This window comes from Pleurodeles waltl, chromosome 4_2 (assembly GCF_031143425.1).
Source record: "Pleurodeles waltl isolate 20211129_DDA chromosome 4_2, aPleWal1.hap1.20221129, whole genome shotgun sequence".
In the NCBI taxonomy this organism is placed as follows: domain Eukaryota; kingdom Metazoa; phylum Chordata; class Amphibia; order Caudata; family Salamandridae; genus Pleurodeles; species Pleurodeles waltl.
The window spans coordinates 609243609-609264469 of NC_090443.1; positions in this window are offsets into that span (position 1 = coordinate 609243609).

The following is a 20861-nucleotide window of genomic DNA, read 5'->3' on the forward strand; positions in this document are numbered from 1 at the left end:
AAGGTTTTGCAGCTGCTGGCGGGGCCAACGCTCCTCCGCCCTAAGGGAGGAGCCAACCCTGTTTTTGAACATTCAATACATATCTACCTTGATGATTTTGTGGTAGGCAATGTAGCGGATGCAATGTCTTGTATGTTGATGTTAACAACCTTGATATAGTGTCATACAACCGGGGTTGGTTCTCTGGGTGATGAGCCTCATCAACTGCCTACACCCACAGGATTGGTTGCCAGAGGATCATACAGGCTCTCTGACTGTGTAAGCCACATTCTGTGGTGATTAGCTAACGCATTGAATTGCCCCATGCCTGTGATCCTTAGTAGAACATAAAACAGACTTGCTTGTACCAGGACCATTTACCTAACCTGGGCTTTTGTATCACAGCTGGGTCCATATGCATATGTCAACAACAGAAAGCCCATGCAGGGAGTTCCACATAGTGTCTTAGTCAGAATAAAGGTAATTCAGGCATAATTTGATTACATGTCAAGAAAGCCATTATTTCTGCATAATTATGTATTTCATATGATCCACCATCAGCCACGTATTTTGCAAATTTCAACAAAAAATTGTTTGTTTTCAGCTCAAAAAGATACTAAAGAAATCACTAAAGGCGGTGCCATGGAATAGCAGACGCACAGCAAATTTTAAAAGGTCGCATTTCTGTTGCTGATTGTTCTCTCTATCTATTAAGCCGCTAGTGATCAGGAGCAAATTTAGTTCAGAGAGCATTAATGTCTGCTAAAGTGACAACACAGCAAAATATTTCTTGCACAAAAATAGCTGAGTTATGCTGCATAATTTGCCTTCACTTTCCTCATAATTGAGTCAACCCTGCTGCAGAACAATTGCTGCATAATTCCACTGGCCCTGGTAATTCTGAAAAGATTGAACAGTGATAGCACCGAAGTCAGTCGGCTTAGCTGCAATACCCATCTCCCCCCCCCCAGACCATAATGCGCAAAGACTCAAAGCCCCCCAATGCGTGGGGGGGGGCATGAGAGATTGAGGCCTAAAAAACATACACATGCCTTTGTGTATTTCAGCACGAGCTGTCACTGGGTGTCCATCCAGAAGGCATTGCCAGAGGGCACTGTCTTTGTAAGTATTCTATATAGGACAATGTCACTAACCCATTGATTCAATCTAGGGAAGCAATTATGCACCTTCTCTTTCCCTTTATTTCACCCATTGACCGTTGTCCTATGCGCCACTGTGCAAGGTAGCTTCATCATATCGAGGGATGACCACTTATAGTAACCACTGTTTTATATGTCATTCTGATTCTCTTGCCTTTCATAGCTTGAGCTAAACCGGGCTTCTGCGCACCTATGTGGGAGCATAGCTACAGCCCGGTGGAACTTATTATGTGGAGTGACTGGTCACAACTAGAAAACGTGCTGGGATGAGGGGTTTATTCACAATTTCGCAGTTGAATTATTACCTGCAAAACGTTTGTCTCCACGTTTAGATTTGCTATGAATAATTCCACAGCTACATCCCTTGAGAGTATAATGATACAAAATATTATGAATGTCATATTTTTGAAGGTTCAGAATTCAACCTCGAAATACAGGTAGCTGAGTGACATCAGAAATAGTTGTAAACTTGTTTACAGGATACTCTATGATTGCGCTTTGGAGGCAAAGCGCACAGTTGGCACTCTTAGCTTTATTAAATGAGTGACTGGCATGAACTCAACAGAACAGTATATGTGGTTGACCTAAAGGCATGAGAAAAAGAAGACACGTGTCCCATGTGTGTTACGTTTACATTATTCCTTGTAAATGTTCGGAATTGAGTAACCAGTTTCAGACACTCACCACTGAGAAAGTAATTTGCACTCTTCTTTTTTTGCCGACTAACACAGTTTAAACATCTTAATTTATCTCATACTATCCTAAGGTTCTGTCTTTTATATTTATGTATATAATTTGTGATACCAGTACTATCACAATATGCATGTGTGAGAACAGGACTCGGGCCGGCTTTAGCCCTGTGCGACAGTCTTTTTTGGCACCCCCCCCACCCCAGGACCACCTCATCAGATTCCCTCACTACCACCCGGAAAAAGTGCCCCTCATCTCTCCATAGCCCCCTTTCACATACATTCATTTATTTTAAAGTGCTTGTAAAGGCTGGCCTTACTCATCCACTCAGTTATCCACATAAAATATAGTTCTGTTCTTTGCAGCAGGCACTTTAACCCTCTGCACTACTTTATGGCAAGTCAAAGCTGCCACTAGACAAGACACACATCTCTATCCCTAGCAGGAACAATAATCACAAGAGGTATCTTGGCATTTTCATTGATTCCTGAAGCCTGGGAGCACAAGGAACTTTTCCGCAGGTGCTTTTAAAAAGCGAGTTTGTAAGTTATTGCTAAACACAGCGCCCCCCTGAGATCAGCGCCCCCCCCAATCCAGGTCAGCATCCGGTGCGGCCGCACCACTCACACTGCCCTAAAGCCGGCCCTGACAGGACCTACACTAGTATTCTCATCTGACTTCACGTCAATAGAACACAACTTCCCCAGTCATGGACTGAAAGACAAGCTGTCCTTGAGACACAGTCATACGGTAACCCTACCTTCACTCTCATGTGGAGTTATATTTAGCCCACTTTACAAACCACTGAATAGATATGTCATTAATGATGTTAGTAGATGCTCTAGTGAAGCAGAGGATTGTGGGAAGACAGTGAGGCACAGCAGCCATGTCACAACTGAAATAATGCATGGGTAGCACAGAATGTTGCCTTACACAAAGGCAGCATTACTATCCCTTCCATCCATAGATAACATTTTATGCATACTTTTATAAGGTGAGTGAAGGTAGCAGCTCCAGGGCATTTAGTGATGGTATTAAATTACTACTAGAGAGCTGAAAATGCCCTTCTTAGGTCGAACTTCTAGACTGTGCATGCACTAACTGTTGTGAAGCGTATTGTGACTTAACAACATCATAGAGGGTTTGGAGCTCGCCATTGCTTACCTTTGGTTTGCTTTCTTTGTCACTCTCATTTGCCTGCTTCTAATTCGTGTCCCAGCTAGTCAATCTTCTGTTTGTCTCTCCCATGGAGCATTACCTTTTTACTGTTGTAGTTGGGCTGGCATCACTGCTTTCACTGTGTGCTTTTCAAATACTACTTTTCTCTTTTGTGTGAAGCACTCCATGAGAAGCTGTTTTTCAACTCATGTCCTCATGTACGTATTTCCCTGTGTTGCTCTCTGTCGCCTAGCTGCTTGTCCCTGCCCTCTCCATTTGGTGCTTGCTGGTGTGCTTCTCCCCATTGCACCCTCTGTGTTACTTCTCCCTACCGGTGTTGCCTACCTGTCTCTCCTGCCATCCCCGTGTTGTTGTACCTCACCTGCCTTTCCCCATGTTGCTTTACTACCCCGCTCACTATTATGTTGCTTTTGCTTTGCCAAACTTCTCCAGCCCTTCCCCCGTATTGCTGTTGCTGACCCCATCTTCTTCCTTTTCAATTACTAATCCAACTCAGACCAACTAAAGAAAACAACTGCTTAATTTTGTGTGTGCACCAACAAGATGAAGCGGCGTTCACATCAAAGTTTTTTTTTTTTCATTTTAATCTTTAGCCAAGCTCCAGAACTTCATGCATGCTGTGCATCGTGGCTAAAAGCCAATATGTCACAAGGGTGAGGCCTATTGGCTTTGCCAGTCTTTGTTTCGATATATGGGAGTGCTCCAGCAAAACTAGAGGAGCAAAATGGCCATCTGCAGCACGGGAACTGATGCCATAGCTGATGGTAACCAGACAGTGTAGACAGTTTGTTGATTTTACCTGGGCAGGGCAACTCTTTTTTCCCATGAAAGGAAGAAAAGTACCATATGCAGAGATGTTTCCATAGCATTAGGTGAGTGTTGGGGTGCACTCACTTTATGAATGAGATGCACACTGGCCAACCCCCACACATAACAGAAACCTCTAGCTCAAGAAAAAGCTTGGGTCTTGTGTGATCACACAAAGGATTAAATCCAGCCTCCAGGCTCATAAACTTTAAAGAATAAAAATGTGCTCTCATGGTATGTATTAATCTTCTGTGACTCAATTGTGGTCGCAAAACTTTAAGGGCTAGATTTATCATAGTTTTGCTCTTGGGTTATGAGAGGTAACGCAAGGGTAACACAATACTGAAGTCAGATTTATCAAGCAACGCAAGGCCACCTTGCGTGACCTTGCACTGCTTGGTAAACCTGGAGTAACGCAAGGTAGCGCAAGTTGCTGCCTTGCGTTACTCTGCCACATGGAGGCATTCTATGGGTGGAGCATGAGTGTTCCCATGCAACCAACCATGGGTTCCGGCGCATTTCTAGATCTACCATTAGTGGTGAGAGAGCGTAGTTTGAAGGTATCAATTATTAGAAGTGTAATGCTTATATAAATGCCTAACAAATGCTGCATAGAAAATTACAATGAATAGTAAATTGCTTAATGTGCATTCGAATTATGTCAATGAAACGTAGAGATACCATTATGTGTGTACGAATTAATGTTAGTTATAAAAAAAAAATATTATTTGCATCATAAGTAATCGAGCTTATATTGGCATTTACAAATATTGCATTTGTACTAAAACCCATAGGCCTTAAGTTAGCGTAAGTTGAAGTTTCAGCTGTGTAGCTCTCATATTAAAGCATATTTTCTGTTTTTCCAGTGTGCTGACTCGTAAAGGGCCATGACCCAGCATTTGTTCTTTTCCTTCATTTTATGTATCCAACTTCATCCTGTTCACATCCGCATGCTAGCTGCCTTAGTATAAGTTTTATACAGAATTTTAAACAAAAGTATACGAAAGAATGTACAAGGACATTTGACCATGGATAAAGAAGCTCATGACCCGAAAGACGTGCCAAGATGGTGATGAAACCCCCGGATGTGCCACCTACAAAAGACGTCAATTATGAAGACCAATCAAAGTGTTGTAAATTATCGTGGGGTGACAATTAGGATTACCTAATGTATAATTTGATAGGCCAAAAATAGTGGGCTATAGCAAATATCCAACAGAATCATGGGGGAAAGGGTTACGGAAAAGGGATAAAAATTCATGTCACAGAAGGGACGTTAGAACTAGGTAGGGAATGCTGACGATTTTATCCAGAAACTCTGTCACTCTATTTGGTGATTGGAGACTTAATAAGATTGTCCTTGCCCATAGACTGCCCTTACACTTCTCCTCCTTATGAGGGAAGTGCTCCCTGTCTCTTAGACGAAGCTAGACTGAAGAGGATTCGACTGATGACCTGAAGACGAAGTCTGATCCTGTGTGCTGAATAAATCATTGGAGGGTAATTATGACAATGCTATTGTAATTTGTCTGCTTGCTTTTTCTCTCTAGGTACCAACTGCTGTATTTTGAATAGAGGCCATAGCTAGATGTTTTTTAAATTGGTGTTCTAAATTATTTTGCATGAAGCCCAACATGCTGATGCTAATTAGTGGTTAGGGTAGGTAATCACTTTGACTGACTTAATTAAACACAGACTGACGTTACACAATGCTGAACTGAACGATCTCTGTTTACTTTGTGTTACATTCTTATGTTTATGATTCTTGCATTAATGAAATCTTATTAAGGTTGCCATGTTGTAACGATGTTCTTATGCTTCTTGGTTTTGAGATTAACACTTCTGCTAGTAGATTGTAATCAATAGGGAATAAAATTCATAAAATTCTATCAAAGGGTGTGGTTATTCATGGCTGAAGGTCATGGTTGCGCCGACGACGTGATCGATGTCTTTATCTAAAGTAAAGTATATTATGGTGATAAATATTGGTGATATTATTGACATTCTACTCGACATATTGATCAGTTATCTCGTCCTACGGTGTCTCACCACTGGGTCAAAAGATTCATTGGCCTAAAACGAGTCCTAATGTGTATAAAATTGGCATAGAGTGATGCATTAACAGTTCTGGTAGCAGAGCGACGGTTTGGCCCTTGGGGGCCCTAGGACGGAGAGTCATTGTTTAATTAGTTTTTCTGTGTTAATGCAAATTGGAGGTATGATGGGTTTCTAAGTTCACCATGACTTTCCCGGGATCTCGGAGCCTGCCTAAGTGAGTTGGGAATGTTGTTGGCGCCATAATGTATGTGGTTTAGGGTTTTTTTGCGCTTGCTTAGCTTATGCTTTTTGCAGAAGATTGTGAAGATTTGTGTGTATTTAGGCCAAATTAAGTGTTGTTTAGTAGGAGTGGGCGTACTCCGCGGTATGAGAGTAGGGAAGTCAGCGTACTTCATGTGAGTGTGGCGCTTAATGCTCAAAATTATCCACGTGGTTGGTTGTTGCGTACGGACCTGTCGAGGTCTAAGACTCCGGAGTATGAAAACAAGTGTGGTTTATATTGTAATCTGTGCGGTTTAATAGGTCAATTGGGCGTGGTTGACAAGTCAAGCTTGAGTTGTAATGTGTGTATGAAACCTTCGATGGAGATTTGACAAATTCTAAAGTGCACTAGAAGGAGTCATTGACAAGTCGAGAGTAGGATTTGCGGGTCGAATTCTGCTTGCGTATGCGGGAACTGATAAGGAGAAAGTAGCGGCCGAGGCTTCAAGAGAAATCTCTGTAAAGTTCTGAAGCGAATGTGTTACCCTTCCTGTAGTAAACCGCCAGATTTGTGTTGTCATTTAAGGTGCTCGCAATAATTTGCATTAGTTTGCGTGGGTTTGTATGGGTTCATTGAGGAGCGGACAAGCCCCAAGACTTTGTCAGCTGTAGTGTGTGTGAGTGTGACGTCAGTGGTGCCGCGCTGAGATAGGTCTGTTGCCGAGAGGGGTCGCGCACGGATTGGCTGCCGTCCGTGAGAGGCAATAGGTTGAGAAAGGTGGTTGAAGAGTGTCCTGGGAACTAAGTCAATTCTGATTAAAATATAAAACAAAAGAAAATCGCGAAAATGAATTTTGTTAAAGCATTCAAGAGTGCTCTGAAGGGAGATACATATATCATAGCTACTGATGGGGAGCCTACACCACCTGAAGGTACCCCAGCTTATATAGTTATGGAAGAAAAGGGTGTTGCTCCTTGTTTATGGATGAAACAGTGGTGCAAACTAACAGAGAAAGGGGGATGTTTAGCGTTTCCAGAATATGGGACATTCAATACGAGGATCCTTGCACGATTGAGGTGGATGTTAAGTGAACAGAAACCACCTCCAAGGCCAGCACAATATGAGGCGTTAGCGGTTTGGGATCTGATGGCTCTTAAACAAAAGCAAGAGAAATTTCAGAAAAGATTGCGAAAGGCAGAGAAATCTTATGCGGAAGCTAGGTGGGAGGATGAGAGTAAAATGTGGAGAAGGGGAATAGTTGATGGAATAAAACTGTTCCCAGCAATAGCACAAGGGGAAGAAGCACAGGGAAAGAGAGACTCATGTAAAACAGACAAAGACTCAGGCAAATCTAAAGAAAATAAAAGATCTTGGGAAGAGGAAGATGATTCAGACGATGAGGAATTTATGGACAGATTATTACATGATCGTCCGCCACCTTATGCGGTGAGCGACAGTGCTCGAAGTACTAGCATGGATCCTGGGAACCAGACACAGGAAAAGGGAGTTGCTGATACGGCACAGACTAGTGATATGACTTTGTTACAGAATGGTGTCAGTGTACCCACTGCTCCCGACATACCGATACAGTCGCAGCCTCCACTGCAGATACAGAGAATCTACCCAGACGTCCCAGTGCTTGAAACTACTACAAATCTGATAGTACCGCCAGACCCAATATATACCAAACCAAAGTTAATACAGATTGAATCAACTCCGAAGTTAGTGTCTCAGCCACAACCACAACTAATGCCAGGGTACAACCCAGTAACTGGTCCACCATTAGTACCTGTCCCTTGTACATTAGAGCAGACTTATGGAGCCGCTGCTCCACACAGTTTGGGTACGGGTCAAACACCTGCCGCTATATCATTACCAATTACTGACGGTCCACCAGTGCCATTGTATGCACAGGGCAAACCCGGCGTATGTGATCAGGTAGTAATGACTCAAGATGTGATAAGAGGAGGGTCTATGGTATGGCCCCAGGAGAACAAGCAGTTGAACAACCGAGGTCTTTAATGGACCTTAGTCCAGTAGGAGCACCCATTGAAGCAATGCGTCAAGCAGGGTTAGGAGTTTTAACCCCTCAGACAATGAGTATAAACACTTCGCATTCCCCAATGATGCATGCAGGGAACATTTTGTTGCAGGGTTTTACAGTCCAACAGTTAAACGAATGGTTAGAAAAGACTTATACTTCACAAAAGACTGCAGTAATTACAGCCGAACCAGAAAAAGAAAAACAAGACGAATACCTGAACTTTGTAAGACTAGGGGCAGAAGCTGCTGAGTTAGTGGAAGGTACAATGGGAGTAAACAGACTTGAGTCATATACGGAGGCAGAATTGAGATACCTATGTCCTAAAATTACTAAAGAAGTAGGCAAGGTGCATCAGAGATTAGCAAACCTGGCGGATAAATATAACATTGATATCGGAAACACAAAACATTTGAAAAGGAGTTATAGATTAGACTTTGACTCAAAAGATTTTGAACACATGAGATCTGCAGGAATGAAAGCACATTTGAGAGAACTGTTACAAAGTGCGCAAATTTTGGGTGCTCTGGAGGAATGGGAAGACAGATGGGCAAAGAAAAGAGACAAAGGAAAAGGAGACAGTCCAGCGTCTAATCAAGCAAAGGCTTCACCTGATTTGGAATCAGTAAAAATATTACCTATGAGAGAAACAGCTGGTGGTGTCTTAGTTCATGTGCCATGGACCATAGGAGACATTCTATCCTTTACTAACGATTATCCCAGATTGAGAGAGAAACCGATTGAGTGGTATCAGCAAACAGATAGGTTCGTGAAACTTGCGAAATGTCTTTGGGAAGACCTGAATACCTTGTTTGAGATCATTGTTCCGCCCGACTTGTGGCTTGAGTGTAAGAGAGGAGTTGATTGGCCGACAAAGGAACCAGCAAGGGATAAGGTGACCGGGGCACCTTCTGAAGGTGATGAAATATTAACATAAGGTGATTGACTTTTTGAAACAAAAGGTGTCACCGAAAGTGACGGATTGGCAGAAAATCGACCGGACCTCTCAAGAGGTTAAGGAATCAATACATGCCTACTACGAAAGATTGTTAAAGGCATTCAAACATTATAGTGGTACTGAAACTATTGAACCAAAGGATATGAACCATCTTGTGTTTAGATTTGTTGAAGTGTTGCGACCAGAAGTTAGCCAGATGATAAAGAATCGTTTGATTTGTTGGCAAGCTAAACCGATTGATGAGGTGTTGCAGTATGCAAAGTACTGTAGTGGCGAGATTGAGTTGAAACAGAAAAAGTTGAAAGAAAAGGTGATGGTGATGCAGATAAGGGCTGCACAGGCAGGAATACAGGGAAATGGAGTTCAACAGATGATACAGCAGCATCCGCAAATGAACAGTGTGTTTCAGACCCACCCGAGGGGTCGAGGTCGAGGGTTTGTGAACCGTGGTTCAGACATGAATACCGTTGTGATTCAAAATGATGTTCAAGGGGCGAAGAAGATGTCACCATGTCACGTGTGCGGGGGTGTGGGGCATTGGAAACGGGAGTGCCCAAATATGGTGCAGGATGGTGCTGTTCAGCAGGGTGTCAACGTTGGTGCGTTACAAAATTTACAAGGTCCGAAAGTGAGACATCAAAACCCGAATTTTCAGAACAATTCAGTACAAATGCAAGGGATACAGCCTATGCAACAAATGCAAATGCCACATTTTCAGTCAGTGCAATTGCAACCAGTACAACAGCAGATTCCCATGGTGCCTAGACAGCAAATGCAATTACCAATAGCTCCGATGGGACAGCAACAGGTGATGGTTCCTCAGCAGGTCACAGGTCAAGTAATGAATCAAAATAATACAGTACAACCGTTCCCATTACGAGGTGAAAACAGCATGAATGGGGAATGGTCAGATGATAGTTCAGACAGTGAAGAGTGTAGGCTTGCAGCGTCCCTAGAGGTGGATCAGAGGGGTCCATATGTAGAAGGGAAAGTGATGGGTTACAAGGTTTTATTCCTGGTGGATATAGGAGCTACACGTTCCACAGTTAGAAGTGCAGAGGTCCCGAGATTGCCTCTTTCAGGGCGTACCATAAGAGTGGTCGGAGTGGCAAACCAGTATTTGACAAATCCGGTTACGGATCCAGTGCAGGTTGAGATTGGTAACTTTCAGGGACTGCGCAGGTTTGTAGTCTGTGATTCAAGTCCGGTATCCTTACTGGGGAGGGACTTACTGTGCAAGACAAAATGTTCAATTACCTGTTCCAACGACGGAATTGAAGTACAAACAAATAGTGACGATGAGGGAGACGAAGGGCAATTCTCAGAAGATGATACAGTAATGAAGATTACCCTTTAATTACCTTGTTCCCAATGCTTACCTTGATTGACTTGCCTGTTGAATTACAGGGGACAGTAACAGAGAAAGTGTGGGATCTGACTGGAAAAGAAGTAGGATTAATAAAAGGGGTACAACCAGTCAAAGTCCAAATAAAGCCAGATGCAGTGTTCCCTCAAGTACCACAGTACCACATGACACAGGACGTTCTCATCGAAGTGTCACAAATAATTGCAGATTTTCTCAGACAAGGGGTTTTGAAGGAAGTTTTGAGCAGTCCATGTAACTCTCCAATACTGGGTTTGAAGAAACCTTGTGGAAAGGTCCGAATTGTACCATATTTGAGGAAAATAAATGAAATTGTGATAAAATGTTGCCCTGTGGTACCCAACCCAGCAGTAATAATGTTTCAGGTACCCTGTGATGCTGAATGGTTTACCGTAGTAGACCTATCACAAGCCTTCTTTTCGATACCTCTTCATGAGGACAGCCAATTTTTGTTCAGTTTCAAATTCCTGGATAAGGTGTACAGTTGGTGTAGAATTCCTCAAGGGTTCTCTGAGTCACCGTCGATTTTCAATCAGATATTGAAGAAGGATTTGCCGCCACTGGTGCTGCCTTTTAATTCAACTCATGTGCAGTACATTGATCATTTGCTTATTGCATCAAAAACCAGAGACAGTTGTAAATACGATACCATTGCATTACTGAATCATCTGTGAAAAAATGGACATAAGGTGTCACCCAGAAAGTTACAATATTGTCAGAAAGAGGTGAAATACTTAGGGCACTTGATTGAAAAAGAGTTCCAGGAGAATATCAAAGGAACGAATAACAGCTGTTTTGCAAATGAACCCTCCAGCGACAAAAAGAGATGTCAGGATGTTTTTGGGAATGGTGGGCTACTGTCGCCAGTGGATACCCAACTTCTCGATCATTTCAAAACCATTGATAAAGCTAACAGGCAAAAAGATCAAGGATGAGCCATATACTATAACCTTGTCTAAGGAAGAACTTGAGTCCTTTATGGAGCTAAGAGAATGTATGTGCACGGCACCAGCGTTAGGAATGCCAGACTATGACAAACCTTTTCTGTTGTTCTGTCATGAACGTGATGCTTGTTCTTTGTCTGTCTTAACACAGGTCCATGGAGATGCGAATCGCCCTGTAGCATATTTTTCAGCTACCTTGGACCCTGTCGCAGCAGCCTTACCGGGTTGCTTGCGTGCAGTTGCAGCAGTTGGTCAGAGCCTCACACAATGTGAAGGCATTGTCATGGGATATCCTATAACAGTAATGGTTCCACATTCAGTTGAAATACTGTTGACTCGAACTAAAACTCAGCACATGACAAATGCACGTCTCACTAGGTATGAGACGATCATACTGGGGTCACCAAATGTCAAGCTTAAGCGGTGCAGTGTATTGAACCCGGCAACTTTACTTCCTGTTGAAAACACTGAGATCAAAAATGAGGAAGAATTTGAACATGATTGTCTTGAGGTAACTGAAATGTGCACCGAACCTCGTCCATATATTCAGGACACTCAATTGAAAGAAAATGACTGTATTATGTTTGTTGATGGGTCCTGTCTAAGAGATTCTGCGGGAACGCTGAGAGCTGGTTATGCAGTATGTACTATAACCGGCATTGATGAAGCTTCCTGGCTTGAAAGGGTGTTCTCCGCACAAGTGGCAGAATTAATTGCCCTTACTAAGGCATGCCAAGCAGCTGTAAATTTGAAAGTCACTATCTATACCGACAGCAGATATGGATTTGGAATCGTACATGATTTTGGCCAACTTTGGTCCCAGAGAGGTTTCATGACCTCATCTGGTTCACCTGTGAAAAATGGTGAATACATAAAAGATTTGTTACATGCAATTCAGTTACCTCTTGAAATTGCTGTGGTGAAATGCAGTGCTCACACCAGATCACAAGACTTTGGGGGTGATTCTGACCTCGGCGGTAAAAGTCCCTTACCGCCGGTCAGAAGTCCGCCATCATACCGCCGCGGCAAACCGCCACGGTCATTCTGACCTCCAACTGGCAAACCGCCAAAAACCCGACATCCACGGAAGGCCGCCTCATCAGCGGGCAGCGATAAACTGGAGATGACCAAACCTCCACCGTCACGCCAACACAAACACGCCCATGCCATTACGACCCACGAATCCACGCGGCGGTCTTTCAACCGCGGTATTCCATTGGCGGTACACACCGCCGCGCTCAAAATACACATACCCTTACAAAACACAGCCACATTGGACAATTCAAAATACACACACCTGATACACATACACACACCACTCCCACACACCCAATACAATATAAAACACACACCCACATCACTCACAAACCCCCATAAATCGAAAATCAGAGACAAGGCCCAATACACAGAGAGAGAGCACAGGGAACGCAAACCACAACACACACAGGAACCCAACTCCATCACCCACAATACATCTACGCACACATCACCACACACCAACACTCACATCACCACAAACACCACCCCACACCTCATCCACACCACCCCATGGCACCCCAAAGACACCCCAGGTTCTCAGACCAAGAACTCAGGGTCATGGTGGAGGAAATAATAAGGGTAGAGCCCCAGCTCTTCGGCACACAGGTGCAGCACACCACAATAGCCAGGAAGGCGGAGCTATGGCAAAGGATCGTCGACAGGGTCAACGCTGTGGGACAGCATCCCAGAAATCGGGAAGACATCCGAAAGCGCTGGAACGACCTACGGGGGAAGGTGCGCTCGATGGTGTCAAGACACAACATCGCTGTGCAGAAGACTGGCGGCGGACCCCCACCCACTCCACCCGAATTCACAGCATGGGAGCAAGAGGTCTTCAACATCCTGCATCCTGACGGCCTCGCTGGAGTAGCCGGAGGAATGGACTCTGGTAAGTCGAATCTCAACTACTTCACCCCCCCCAACCACCAGCATGCCAACCCACACCCCCAACCCCTCAGCACACATCCTCCCTGCCAATGTCTCACCAGCACAACCCACCCAACCCAACACCAATCTCTGAATGCCAAACAAACCATAGACACCCATCACCTATGCATGACCACTGCACATACCCATCCACCCCCCCAAACCACCCTCACATCTCCTCCCACAAGGGAATGGCAGCACTGGGGGACAAGGGCACCCACAAATCGCACGACATGGCACACACAATAGCAATAACCATACTCTTTTACCCCTGCAGGGCCCGAACGCCAACACACCGCCACGGAGGGTTCAGATTTGTCCATCCCACCCCCACAACAGGCCCCCAGTGATGACAGCAGCTCTGTCGACCTAGAACCTGATGACCAGCCCGGACCATCGTGGACCTCTGGACAGTCGGTTCCCCACACACAGACACAGGCCACAGCAGACCCAACCCCCTCTGGGAACACCAGCACAGCTCCCACCCAGCGGGCCCATGCCTCTGTCTCCAGGACGCGTCAATCAGCGGTGTGTCCGCCACTACAGGGCACCCAGGCTGACCCACCACCCCAACAACAACAGGGACCTGGGGGCAGTGGTAGTGGGCACACCGTCCAGGGGACAGAGGCCCGGGGAAACAGGGGAACTGGGAGGGCTGCTGTGCGACAGGGGGGGGAGGACAGGCCCAGGGAACCCACTCTCCAAGAGGCCCTCACCACCATCATGGGAGCATACCACCACTCCCAAGAGACGATGGCGACGGTACTGGCCAGGTTCCAGGAGATCCAGGCACATCAGGAGGAACGCTACATGGGGTTCAGAGACGAACTCAGGAACATCGGGTCCGCAATGGGGACCATCGTCCTGGCCCTCAACCGGATAGAAACCACATTGCGGGACCATGTGGCACCACACAGGGCCCCTGTCACTAGCCAGGACCAGGAACAGCCTACCACCTCCGCCGGCGCTAGTGGACAGGAGGCCCCCACACAACGACAGGCCACCAGAACCCCACCTCCTGCTGAAGAACAACCACCCCGCAAGCGGAACCTGAGATCACAAAAGAAGACAGAGTAGGATGCCAAGACCCCCGCCAGCATAAGATACCCCCTGATGTCATCCCACTGTCCCACATTGTCACCCTGTCCAACCTTAAACTGCCCCTGCTCCATCCTTCCACAGGCATATGGACAATGCACCTGTGAAACTGAAAAGCTGGACTCTGCCATGGACATTACTCCACCCCCTCCCATCACCGTTTTACTATCATGGACCTATATGTAGCACTAACAATAAATCACTATTTGCACAGAAATTATTCTGGAGTCAGCTTGTATTCTTAACACATGTATTACACACAACGGTTCAATTATGTTCAGTTAAATTGTGATGACAACATACCAATGTCAATAAGCTTTAGTCCATGGGCAAACAAAGCAGTAGTCACGCACTGGGTCATACAGCTCTGAAAAGGGAAGGCAAAGTCACAAATCAGTTAAAAGGAACTGGGGGGAAACACAGAAAGTAGAGATGCAGGAGGCCTTAAGTAAATGTAAAATGTCGTGGGTGATTCTTACCTGTGTGCTACTGAAAATATTGTTGTATAACTGTGTCCCTGTTGTCTGTCTCGTCGCCGTCGTCTTCCTCCTCTTCACTCTCCACAGGCTCCACAGCTGCTACAACACCACCATCTGGACCATCCTCCTGCAGGAAAGGCACCTGGCGTCGCAATGCCAGATTGTGAAGCATACAGCAGGCCACGATGATCTGGCACACCTTCTTTGGTGAGTACATTAGGGATCCACCTGTCATATGCAGGCACCTAAACCTGGCCTTCAGGAGGCCGAAGGTCCTTTCTATGATCCTCCTAGTTCGCCCATGGGCCTCATTGTACCGTTCCTCAGCCCTGGTCCGGGGATTCCTCACTGGGGTCAATAGCCAAGGCAGGTTGTTGTAACCAGAGTCACCTATTAGCCACACACGTTGTCTCTGTAGCTGTTCCATCACATAGGGGATGCTGCTATTTCGCATGACATACGCGTCATGCACTGACCCAGGGAACTTGGCATTTAGATGGGAGATGTACTGGTCAGCCAAACAGACCACCTGGACATTCATAGAATGGTAATTTTTCCGATTTCTGTACACCTGCTCATTGTCTTTTGAGGGGACTAAAGCCACATGTGTCCCATCAATGGCACCAATTATGTTGGGGATATGTCCAAGGGCATAGAAATCACCCTTCACAGTGGCCAAATCACCCTCCTCAGGGAAAACAATGTAGCTCCGCATGTATTTCAGCAGGGCAGACAACACTCTTGACAAAACCTTAGAAAACATAGGCTGAGACATCCCTGATGACATGGCCACTGTTGTTTGGAATGATCCACTTGTCAAAAAATGGAGTACTGACAGGACCTGCACCAGAGGGGGAATTCCTGTGGGTTGGCGGATGGGGGACATCAGGGCTGGCTCCAGCTGGGCACACAGTTCATGTATAGTGGCTCGGTCAAGTCGGTATCGGAGTGTAATATGGCGTTCTTCCATTGTCGACAGGTCCACCAGCGGTCGGTACACGGGAGGATTCCTCCTTCTCCTCGCAAGTCTCAGCGGACGGTGCCTAGGAAGGACAACATGGAGTATAGAGTCAAGAAACCCACAGGTACGTAACCACAGCTTGCACAGTACAAGAATCGCTAGTCATTGAAAGGCTTGTATGATTGGCAATGCAAGGCCTAGGCCTGTGTGACGCAGTAGAAATTAAGCCATGTGGGCCCTTGAAATGGCGGCTGCCTGACCTGTGAAGTGTGACAGTGGGATGTGAGGTTAATGCGCTGGCGTGGCACACCGTGGCGGTAGGCGGTCGAAGACCGCTGTGCGAAGCCGCATTGGTTAACATTGAACCCTATGGGTTTCAGGAGCCAATGACGAGGTGCGCCGGCGGTCGTGGTACGCACCGCTGCGATACGCACCGCCGCGGACGTGACCGCCATTTTCTATCTGATTAATCACTCGAGACCTGATCATCCACAGGAGAGGACCTATACTGCAAGTGCTGCTGTGACCTCGGTCTGGAAGAGACAATGGCTGCTGCGACTGGGGAAAGGGCCCCTGCCTTCACTTCTGAAGAGTTGGAGAAACTAGTGGATGGGGTCCTCCCCCAGTATGCGCTACTCTACGGTCCTCCAGACCAACAGGTTAGTACACAGGGTGCACGTTGAATGGGCTATGCCTGTGTTGAGTGGGGTTGATATAAGATGGTGGGGTGGGGAGAGAATGACGAGTGCAAGGCACGACATATGAGAGCATGTGCCACATGGCAAGGTTGGGGAGGGGGGGCCAATCACATCTAACATGCGGAAAAATGATGATATTTCCTATTCCACCCTGTACATGTCAAATAGGTCAGCGCCCATCAGAAAGTCGACATTTGGCGTGCCATCGCCAAGGAAGTCCGGACCCTGGGGGTCCACAACAGACGGGGCACCCACTGCCGCAAGAGGTGGGAGGACATCCGCTGCGGGACCAGGAAGACCGCCGAGTCACCGCTGGGGATGGCCTCCCAACCTAGGAGGGGTGCCAGTCGTACCCTGACCCCCCTGATGTCCCGGATCCTGGCGGTGGCCTACCCCGATTTGGATGGGCACGTGAGGACATCACAGCAGACACAAGGGGGTGAGTACCAGCACATTCAGCTATCTTTACGCGCAGTGGAGGTGCCTGGGTGGGGGAGGAGGGCTGTGGGTGACATTAGGCCAGGGCGCTTTCTGTAGTGTAGTCCTCTCCTTTAGCCATGGCCCTGTGCACCCGCCCCCCACCTCTGTAGGGTGACAAGTACAGCGATCCATGGTCCTGCATCACCCATGTGCGCATTTGTTGTCCCTAGACCAGTTGGCCTAGTCACAAGTACTGAGTAGTGTACCCCGATTGCGCGGCTTAGTGCATGAGGCTCCTGTGTCTGTCCTCTCCGCCAACGGTGTTGACAATGCATGCACTCAACCTGTTTTTTTTTCTCCCCCCACCCTTTTTCTTTATCTACTTTTGCATGTGTGCATTATCATCATCAGGCGGAGGAGAATTGGCACCGGAGCACGAGGGAGCTGCAACTCACAAGGCCCCGGTGGGCCATGGCACAGACACCGAGGCCACCAGTGATACGGAGGGCGAGGGGAGCTTCACAACGGGGACCCGTGGTGACACCAGCGACACCGACACGTCCTCAGATGGGAGCTCCCTAGCGGTGGCGGCAACATCCGTGCCCCCCGCCTCTACAGGTACATCCGCCACCCAGCGCACCAGCTCCGCCCTCCCAGCAGCCCCTCAGCCTTCGCTCCGTGCCCGCTCGCCCAAGAAGGCGGGCATCTCCTTCGCCCCAGGCACCTCAGGCCCTGCCCCTGTTACCCCTGCTGCCCTCAGTGAGGAGGTCATTGACCTCCTACAGACCATCATTGTTGGGCAGTCTACCCTTTTGAATGCCATCCAGGGGGTAGAGAGGGAGGTGCATCGTAGCAATGCATACCTGGAGGGCATTCATTCGGGGCAGGCTGCCCATCAACGATCGTTCAATGCTCTGGCCTCAGCACTGACGGCAGCCATTGTCCCTGTTTCCAGCCTCCCTCTTCTAACTGCCTCCACCCTGTCTCTGTCTCCTGTTCCTCAGCCTATCCCATCCACACCATCAGACCAGCCTGCACACACCTCAACACCCAAGGGCAGCTCATCCAGACATAAGCACCACAGATCACACAAACATTCACCCAAGCAACACCCAGATGCAGACATGCCAACAGCCACTACCACCTCTGTGTCCCCCACCTCCTCGTCTCCCTCCTCCCTCCCTGTGACATCTCCACTCACACCTGCATGCACACCACCAACAGCCAGTACTTCCATCACCAGCACACCCTCCAGTACAGTCCGCACACGTGCAGTCACCACCCCCACTGCCATTTACACGTCCCCTGTGTCCTCTCCCACTGTGTCTGTCACCCTCTCTTCCAAGACACACAAACGCAGGCAGCCACCCACCCAACAGCCAACCACCTCACAACAGCCTCCAGCCCATGCACCTTCACCCAAGGACAGCACACCTGACTCTCCTACAACCACCTCCTCTTCCTCCACTCCCATAACCACTACACCTACCCTTTACCTTGGTCCTAAAAAAGTTTACCTCTCCAATCTTAACCTCTTTCCCTCACCTGACCCACCCCCTCCATCTGCTAAGAGTCCCAAGAGCACCTCAGCCACCACCAGCCCAGCTTCAAGTGTCACCGTAGTGCATGGATTTTGGAGTCCACCCTTTGCCAGCAGTGATACATCGGTCAGCAGCAAGCAAGGGGACAGCCAGCCCCTCCCCCCCCGGAAAGAGGACCCGTAAAGTAAGGGGCCGCCGCGAGAAGACTGACACGGCTGCCCCCAAGGACCAAAGTTCTGCCACTTCACCTGCCACAACATCCAGGGGAGGCAAGGCCCAGAGAGCCACATCGAAGGAGGGCAAGGGCAGCAGGGGGGAGAAGTCAGCCAGCAGGAGCGCGGACCAGGAGGGCCCCACAAGCCCCATCCCGGGTGGGAGGGAGGACACCCAAGGGCCCAGGACACCGTCACCGAAGGGTCCAGCAACTGCACGGTCGGAGGGCGACTGAGCAGGGAGTCCTGGCCAGGTCTGACTCCCTTGAATTACTGGACAAGCACCGCTGAAGAGGGCCCCACCGTCCAGAAAGGCACCGCTGAACAGGGCCCGCCGTCCAGAAAGGCACCGCTAAACAGGGCCCCGCCGCCCAGAAAGGCACCGCTGAACAGGGCCCCGCCGTCCAGAAAGGCACCGCTGAACAGGGCCCCGCCGTGCAGAAAGGCACCGCTGAACAGGGCCCCGCCAAGACAGGGCCCCACCGTCTCAAGCATCGCTCCGCTGGGCCCTTCCTGTCAAGCACCGCTCCGCTGGGCCCTTCCTGTCAAGCACCGCTCCGCTGGGCCCCGCCGTCTCAAGCACCGCTCCGCTGGGCCCTTCCTGTCAAGCACCGCTCCGCTGGGCCCCGCCGTCTCAAGCACCGCTCTGCTGGGCCCCGCCGTCTCAAGCACCGCTCTGCTGGGCCCTTCCTGTCAAGCACCGCTCCGCTGGGCCCCGCCGACTCAAGCACCGCTCCACTGGGCCCTTCCTGTCAAGCACCGCTCCACTGGGCCCTTCCTGTCAAGCACCGCTCCGCTGGGCCCTTCCTGTCAAGCACCGCTCCGCTGGGCCCTTCCTGTCAAGCACCGCACCGCTGGGCCCCGCCGTCTCAAGCACCGCTCCGCTGGGCACTTCCTGTTAAGCACCGCTCCGCTGGGCCCCGCCGTCTCAAGCACAGCTCCGCTGGGCCCTTCCTGTCAAGCACCGCTCCGCTGGGCCCCGCCGTCTCAAGCACCGCTGGCCCAATGACAGTGCCGGTTCTGTGTCGAGCTACTGTTCACGCTGCACTCGGGCCACCCTGCCTCCTCCATTGCCTGTGGAGACTGTTATCCACTTGATAGACTGTGGCTTTGCACTCCCCAGGATTGAACAGTGGGCAAGCCATCCACTGTAGAGACTTGAGAGACTGTGGCTTTGCACTCCCCAGGATTGAACAGTGGGCAAGCCACCCACTGTAGAGACTTGAGAGTCTGTGGCTTTGCACTCCCCAGGATTGAACAGTGGGCAAGCCACCCACTGTAGAGACTTGAGAGACTGTGGCTTTGCACTCCCCAGGATGTAGCAGTGGGCAATCCACCCACTGTAGAGACTTGATAGACTGTGGCTTTGCACTCCCCAGGATGGCACAGTGGGCAATCCACCCACTGTAAAGACTTGAGAGACTGTGGCTTTGCACTCCCCAGGATGGCACAGCGGGCATGGTGGCCCCTTCGTGGATCTGGCGTCGTGGACTCATGTGGCTGTGGTGCCCCCCCTTCCCTTCCCCCTGAGGTGCCTGTAGTTTTATCATCTGATGCCCCTGCAGTGTCCTCTCCAACGGACTCAAGTCTCCTGTGTGGGCTTTGCCCTTGTGTTGATACACTTTGGCCCACGGACAGTTGAAATTTCAGTGACTGTGCAGGACTTATTGCCTATATTTATCGGTTACGCATGTTTTTACTTGATTTTTTATAATTCATTTTCCTATTTTACCATGACTTCAATGAACCTATTTTATACATAAATTTAGTTTCTCAATTTAATTATATCTTTTCATTATTCCGGGGGGTTTGGGTGGTGTCACTGTGACTTGGTGCTCTGCATTGGTGTGTAGATAGTTGGGGGGTGGGTGTATTGCGTATGTGTGTGCCCGTAACCCTTCCTCCTACCCCCTCCCCTGTGTCGTAGGTGCGGTACTCACCGTTGTCGTCTGCGCCGGAGTTCGTACTCGTGGTAGATGAGAAGGTAGACGAGAGCAGGTAGGATGTTCAATTCGGGTTCCATGCTGTCCTCCGTCCTCGTGGAGTGTATAGAGGTGAGCGTTTTCCCGTTCGTAGTCTTTTTCC